We start from the raw sequence: 7165 nt of genomic DNA, 5'->3' as shown, positions 1-7165 counted from the left end.
TACAATGTTAATTAAATACTAAAGTTTGCCTCATTTTTAATACGTAATGCAGCCCTATTTTGATAGTGAAATACACTTTTGAGTTAAATGTAAATATCTGGTCATTTACCCTATGTACAAAAGTGTAGTACTCTAGCTCCACATAACACATATAACTTACTGTTTGTAATATTTGAAATATATGAATGTTAAGAAGTTTGGAAATAATGTGTCAATCTAGTAAAGAGAAAAAAAAACTCTGATTTCATGATTGTAATCATTTACAGAAATTCCTGTTTCTCTGATAAGAGATATTTTCTGAGAGTTTTTCTGATAGGAGATATTTACTCCTTTCAAAAAAATATTTGCACTCCCATATTTATTACAGCATTATTCACAATAGCCAAGATATGGAAACAAGTGTCCATCAATGAATGAATGGATAAAGAAAATAGAAAGACAAATATGATATAATCTCACTTATATTTGGAATCTAATAAACAAAATAGAAAAAAAAGAAAGAAAATACAGTGTGTGTGTGTGTGTATGTGTGTGTATCTTAAAGTGTTCAAATTCAGTCATAAAAATCATGACCACATTGAAATTGTATTCCACATCAATCAGAACTGATGAAAATAAATACATCTATAACAAGTATCAACAAGGATATGAAGAAAGAGATTCTCATATCCTGATGATGGAAATGTAAGTTCGTATAATAAGCCCTTTGGAGAATTATTTGGTTATACTTATCATAGTTGACATGTGCACATCCTATGATCCAGAAATAACTCTTCTATGAATCTGCACTTAGAAAAACTCTCACAAAGAAAATATTTACTAGGACATTCACAGCAACACTGCTCCTAATAGCAAATGATAAATCCTAATTGTCCTTCTATAGGTTACAGAATAAGTAACTTCTTTTTTTCACAATGAAAAACTATGTATTAGTTAAAATACACTAAATTATTCTACATGTTTCACCATAAGTAATGATTTCAAAGTAATTTTGATTTTAAAAAGTAAAACTGCTGAATCAGTTTGATATTATTTTTGAAGTTCTTGATTAAAAAATAATTAGTCTTTCTTGCTTATGAGACAGACATTGATAGTCATAGTTCAAAAACATGCAAGGACATGAAGCGCAATAATATCAGGATAAGAATAAATTTGAAAAGCACAGAGAAGAAATTCATGTATTGTTAACATTTAATTTCTCAAAAATAAATATAAAGCAAATATGTCAAAATAGTAACAACATATTTAAAGTGTTATATATAGTATATATACACTAGAGGCCCGGTGCATGAATTCGTGCACTGGTGGGGTCCAGCTGGCCCACCCAGATGGGGGATGATTGGGGGTGGACCAGCTGGGGTGAGAGGCCATGGGCCAGCTGGGGCAATGGGCCGCAGGCAGTTTGAGGGGCAGCCCCGCCCCCGATCAGGATAGGGGGGACCCACTCAGAGGCAGGGCTGGCCAGTGGGAGGGTCCTTGGCATTCCAGTTGTTCTGCTGTTTGGTCAATTTGCATATTACCCTTTTATTATACAGGATTTGCAAATATCTTAGCTCCTGTGTTTATGTACTTTGTTGTATATTCACAATTTATTTATTAATTCACTAGTGGCCCAGTGCACTAAATTCGTGCACATTAAAAGGGGATTAATTAGAGGAAATAATTTAATATTGCTATTTTCCCTTTCTCTATAATAGAAGTGTCAGAGATGAAAGAAAATTAGTAAAAATGTATATAAAAACCTTCCTCCTATCAGAGTCTGGGCCACACCATGGGACCCAAAGTCAAGTCCCCGCCCACCCACATGCACCTCAAAATCTTGTGAGATCCAGACCCGGCCACCCATCCCCCCATTGGGCTAGATCCAGACCCAGCCAGTCCCACCCTTGTCAAGCCCTGCTGGGCAGGGGACGTAGCCTCAGGTCCCCTGGCCTGGCACCAGGACGGGGGGTATGGCCTGAGGTCCCCCAGCCCAGACCAGGGTCAGGGAGAGCGTGCCTTGAGGTCCTCCATCAAGCCCCGCCAGGCGGGGGACATGGCCTGAGGTTCCCCATCAAGCCCTGCCAGATGGGAGGGGGGGGGGGGCGCAGCCTCAGGTCACCCAGTCAAGCACTGGGAGGGGGGCACAGCCTCAGGTCCCCTGTCAAGCCACACCAGCAGGGGGGTGCAGCCTCAGGTCCCCCGTCAAGCCCCGCTGGATAGGGGGCGCGGCCTGAGTTCACCCAACCCAGCACTGGGGGTGCACCTTGAGGTACCCTGTCAAGCCCCGCTGGGTAGAGAGCACGGCCTGAGGTCCCCTGTCAAGCCCCACCAGACAGGAGGGCACAGCCTCAGGTCCCCTGGCGCGGTGCTGGGGCTGGGTTAGCAGCCTGAGGTTCCCGTCAAGCCCTGCCGGGTGGGGGGTGTGGCCTGAGGTCCCCTGTCAAGCCCTGCCAGGTGGGGGTGAGGTCTGAGGTCCCCCAGCCTGGCGCTGGGGCGGGGGGTACGGCCTGAGGTCCACTGGCCTGGTGTCAGGGTGGGGGGCGTGGCCTAAAGTCCCCTGTCAAGCCCCACCAGGTGGGGGGCATGGCCTGAGGTCCCCCAGCCTGGTGCTGGGGCGGGGGCGGGGAGCAGCCTGAGGTCCCCTAGCCCAGCACCAGGACGGGAAGTGCACTTTGAGGTCTCCTGTCAAACCCCGCTGGGTGGGGGACATGGCCTGAGGTCCCCTGTCAAGCCCCAGGGTGGGTGGAGGAAGGGGTAGCCTCAGGTCCCTGCTGATTGCTCTTTAAGGCTCCTTAAGAGAACTTGGCCTCAGCTGTGGGTGCAGCCATCTTTGTGATGGAGTGATGGTTAATTAGCATATTCCCTCTTTATTAGATAGGATGTTAATAATTTTAAAATAAGCACTAGAGAGTGGAGAGGTTTCTGGCTGAGGTGAGGTCCTGGACAGTCGCCGTGACTCGATTGCTGGTACCTGTGCTTGGCGTCATGGGTGTAATAGGTATACAGCTGGTTGTTACCATGGTGATGGCCAGCCTCATGCACAAGATTATACCTCACTATTCTCTTGCTCGATGGCTACTCTATAAAGGCAGTTTAAGGTGATATCAACATCCTACAGAAGAAGAATTAAGAATACTTGCAGGGAAGCAGCAAAAAAAGAAAAGCAAAAAAGATAGGAAATATAATGAATGGTCATATTGAAAGTAAACCACTAATCATTCCAAAGGATATTGACCTCCATCTGGAAACAAAGTCAGTTACAGAAGTGTTGCATTACTTTTGTGTTGCATTACTTCCCAGAGTATCAGTGGCTGGTGGATTTCACAGTGGCTGCTACAGTTGTGTATCTAGTAACTGAAGTCTACTACACTTTTATGAAGCCCACACAGGAAATGCATATCAGCTTAGTCCGGTGCCTGCTTGTTTTGTCTTTTGCAATCAAAGTTCTATTTTCGTAACTACACACTATTTAAAGTAAAAGATGGTGGTGAAAGATCAGTCTGTGTTGCCTTTGAATTTTTGTTTTTTCTTTGTGAAAGCAATGGCAGTCTTGATTGTAACAGAAAATTATCTGGAACTTGGACTCAAAACAGGATTTACAAATTTTTCAGACAGGGCGATGCAGTTTCTTGAAAAGCAAGGTTTAGAATCTCAGGGTCCTGTTTCAAAACTTACTTTCAATTTTTTCCTGGCTCTTTTCTGTTCTTTGGGGCTTTTTTTGACATTTTTTGGATTATGGCTGGCTCAAATGCATCTGGATGCCCTGAATTTGGCAACAGAAAAAATTACACAAACATTACTTCATATCAACCTCTTGGCACCTTTATTTATGGTTCTGCTCTGGATACAACCAATCACCAAAGACTACATTGTGAACCCACCATTGGGTAAAGGAAGTGTCCCTTTAATGACAGAAGCTACATTCGATACTCTGCGACTCTGGTTAATAATCCTGCTGTGTGCTTTGCGGCTGGCCCTGATGCGTAGTCACATGCAGGCTTACTTAAGCTTAGCCCAGGAGTGTGTGGGTCCGATGAAGAAAGAAGCAGGGCAAGTAAGTACAGTGGAGCTACCTCTGTGTCATGGCACTGCTGCACGTGGCACCACTGGTGATGCTGCTTCACACAACTCTGCTTTAAAAACACTAGTCAGTGGTCGGCAAACTCATTCGTCAACAGAGCCAAATATCAACAGTACAACGATTGAAATTTCTTTTGAGAGCCAAATTTTTTAAACTTAAACTTCTTCTAACGCCACTTCTTCACAATAGACTCGCCCAGGCCGTGGTATTTTGTGGAAGAGCCACACTCAAGGGGCCAAAGAGCCGCATGTGGCTCGTGAGCCACGGTTTGCCGACCACTGCACTAGGTCATCATCCTGGGGCATTTATCCAGAATCTATCTCTACCTTGCCAGTGGATAATAGTCTACCATCCAATTCTGTTTACTCTGAATTACCATTTGCTGATGGGAAGGTGAAGGTAACTGTTACACAGGTAACAGTGGCACTGAGCAGCTTAAAAAACATTTTCACTCCTCTGCTCTTTTGAGGACTTCTGTCTTTTCTAACCTGGTTGATTGCTGCGTGTCTCTTTTCTACAAACCTTTTTGGGCTTTTCTATCGCCAGTATCTCACTGTGACATGAATCTCAGTTAACAAAAAAGGATATCCAAGTCACACTTGGGATTCAAATATTTGTGCCCTTGAAGGGCTGACAAAAACAAAAACAAAACAGAAGAAAGCAAACACAAAAGGAAAAAAAAACAACATACCAGAATATCTTGTTTGAAATGCTTCCTCTGTATTCTCAGGGTGAATTAATGGTATAATATGCAAAATTACAGAATAGATTAAGTGCATTGGAAATTTTAACTCCTTGTATTAACTGCTGTGAGAGAGGGCTATCTGCAAGGGTAATACTTCTGATTACCTTGGTTTACAGAAACCTCTAAAACAGTCTTTGAAACTTTTCATATGACTTCGTTATTGGTTGCTCCTAGTGGTATTAAGGTAGTGTTAATATTCATGTGGCTGCCTGTAGAACACTCTTCAAACTGAGCCAGGTTTTAGAGGACGTTAAGGAGCTAAAGTTGTTTCTGTTGGTAATATATTAGTCGCTCTTCAAATGACAACAACAAAAAAATCCAATAGAAACGAAGAAATAGCTACTGTATATGACAGCAAAGAAAGCTGCATAATAAATTTAATAGAGATGTACATGCTTAATATCTGCAAATACTGCTGCTTGAAGGTAGCAAGAGTATGGTTTTAAAATGTATTCCATCCAACTTGAGGGATCTTTTAAAATGACTAGCTATATGAACATTTGCAATCTTGCTGTTAAGTTTGGAACTCCCATATTTTATTTTATTTTATGATCCTAAATTGTTTTTTTTAATAATCTAAAAATATCAATATTGATCAGACTTTTAAAAATTACTTTGTAATTCTGCTGATTACCTGTATGTATTGTATATATTATATATTAAATATATAATATATTGAGATTTTAAAGATGAAAATATTGTCTATATATATAAAACCCTAATATGCAAATAGTCCAACAGCAGAACAACTGAACAACCAGTTGCTATGACGTGTGCTGAGCACCAGGGGGTGCAGGTGGAACATGGTGAGCATCAACAGCAGGTGGCAGAGCACGGAACATGGTGGGCGTCGGCCACGGCAGGATGGTGGAGCAGGTGAGTGGGGCACCAGATCAAGGCAAGGCACCAGTCACTGTCATCGGGGAGAGCCTCTGATGGTTACTGAAAATGATTTGCTCCTGCACGCCGCAGTCCCACCCGTCGCTCACACCTGCCGCCAGCTCCAGCCCCGCTCGCACCTGCTGCTGACACTGGAGCCACTGCTTGCACCTGCTGCCAGTGCCCGGCGCTGGCCCCGGCCCCAATTGCCCCTCAAGGCTTTTCCACCTCCCCCTGCTCCTAAGGGGTGATCAGGGCCAGCAGCTGCCTCTCGCACCCACTGCTGGTGCTGGCCCCAATCGCTCCACGCCATCACCATGTGGGAGCGGTGGTGACGGGAACAGGGCTGCCAGCAGAGAAGGGACCGGGGGCCGTGGCAGGAGGCACCAGGTGGGGGCATGGAGGATGGGCCAAGACCCACCCCTATGCCCACCACAGCCTCGAGGCCCACAGTTCCTTTCAAGGTACACGAATTCATGCACTGGGCCCCTAGTATCCTTATAATATTTTAAGTTGCTGAATGTATGTTGAAACATTATTGAATGAGATGTCTTTGTATCCAAAAATTTTCTTTGTTTTGAAATGAGATTAAAACACATTTTGAGAATTTATTAGAGCAAGCAATTTATTTGTGTTGCCCATGTGAGAATAGTCATATTTTATGCTTAGTTGATTTCTCCTAAATGAAAATTTTTTCTGTCATTTTCAAAAAATCAGACTCTTTCCAACTCTAAACAAATCTATAGATATCATTTAAATCCATGTTAAGTAGGACTTATTTTACATTTGTGGTGTCCAGAATTAGAAATGTTAAATTTTTATTTTATAGCTCAGAAATTGAGGTGATTTGATTGAAAAAATTTAAACAAAATGAAAAAATAATGGTAAAATTTTTTTCATGCTTTTTACACTAATACCCAAAATGAAGGGTTATAAAGTAAATGAATATAAAATAAACAAGTTTGTTTTTTCTAACAAATAGTAGAATTTATAAGTAAATATTCTTCCATATAACTGCCTTTAGAGGCTATGTATTGTGTTTCAGTGCTATTGTTACTATTGAAAGCAATTTTTGAAACTTCTTTTGGAATTACTTTCAAGGCTTGTGATTCACTTACATTTGAATAATCTCAGTACAGCAAATTCCAGCATTTTGGTGTAGATTAAATATTTTGCAAATAGTTGATATTTTAAAAGACTGAATAATAGTGCTTGAGTTGAATGAAACTCTTTGGTTGAAAATAAAGTGTGGATATAGCCTAATAATACTTCATGTGTATTTCCAAAGAAGCATTCCATATATTTTTTGAGATACATTAACAACACTAAAATTGATTACAGCAAAGTATAACACTTATTTTGTATGTAAACGTTCTCCCGTGTTGGACTTGAAAAGAATCTCACGTGATACAACCATTTTTATTAAAGAACTACATTGTATCCCTGGTTGGTGTGGCTCAGTTAGTTGAGCATCATCC

The 7165-nt window shown here is 41.8% G+C and overlaps 1 pseudogene across 1 annotated transcript; it reads left to right on the top strand.

The window, feature by feature from the left end:
* Positions 1-2967: 2967 nt before the first annotated feature.
* LOC308252743 (transmembrane protein 161B-like) lies at positions 2968-4627 on the top strand (annotated as a pseudogene). Its single transcript has 2 exons — positions 2968-4133; positions 4351-4627. The product of its transcript is annotated as a transmembrane protein 161B-like (transcript).
* The last annotated feature ends 2538 nt before the right edge of the window (positions 4628-7165 follow it).

The sequence above is a fragment of the Plecotus auritus genome, assembly GCF_963455305.1.
Source record: "Plecotus auritus genome assembly, chromosome: 7".
NCBI lineage: Eukaryota > Metazoa > Chordata > Mammalia > Chiroptera > Vespertilionidae > Plecotus > Plecotus auritus.
The sequence above is the reverse complement of the archived record's forward strand: the minus strand, read 5'-3'. Positions and strand labels throughout refer to the sequence as shown.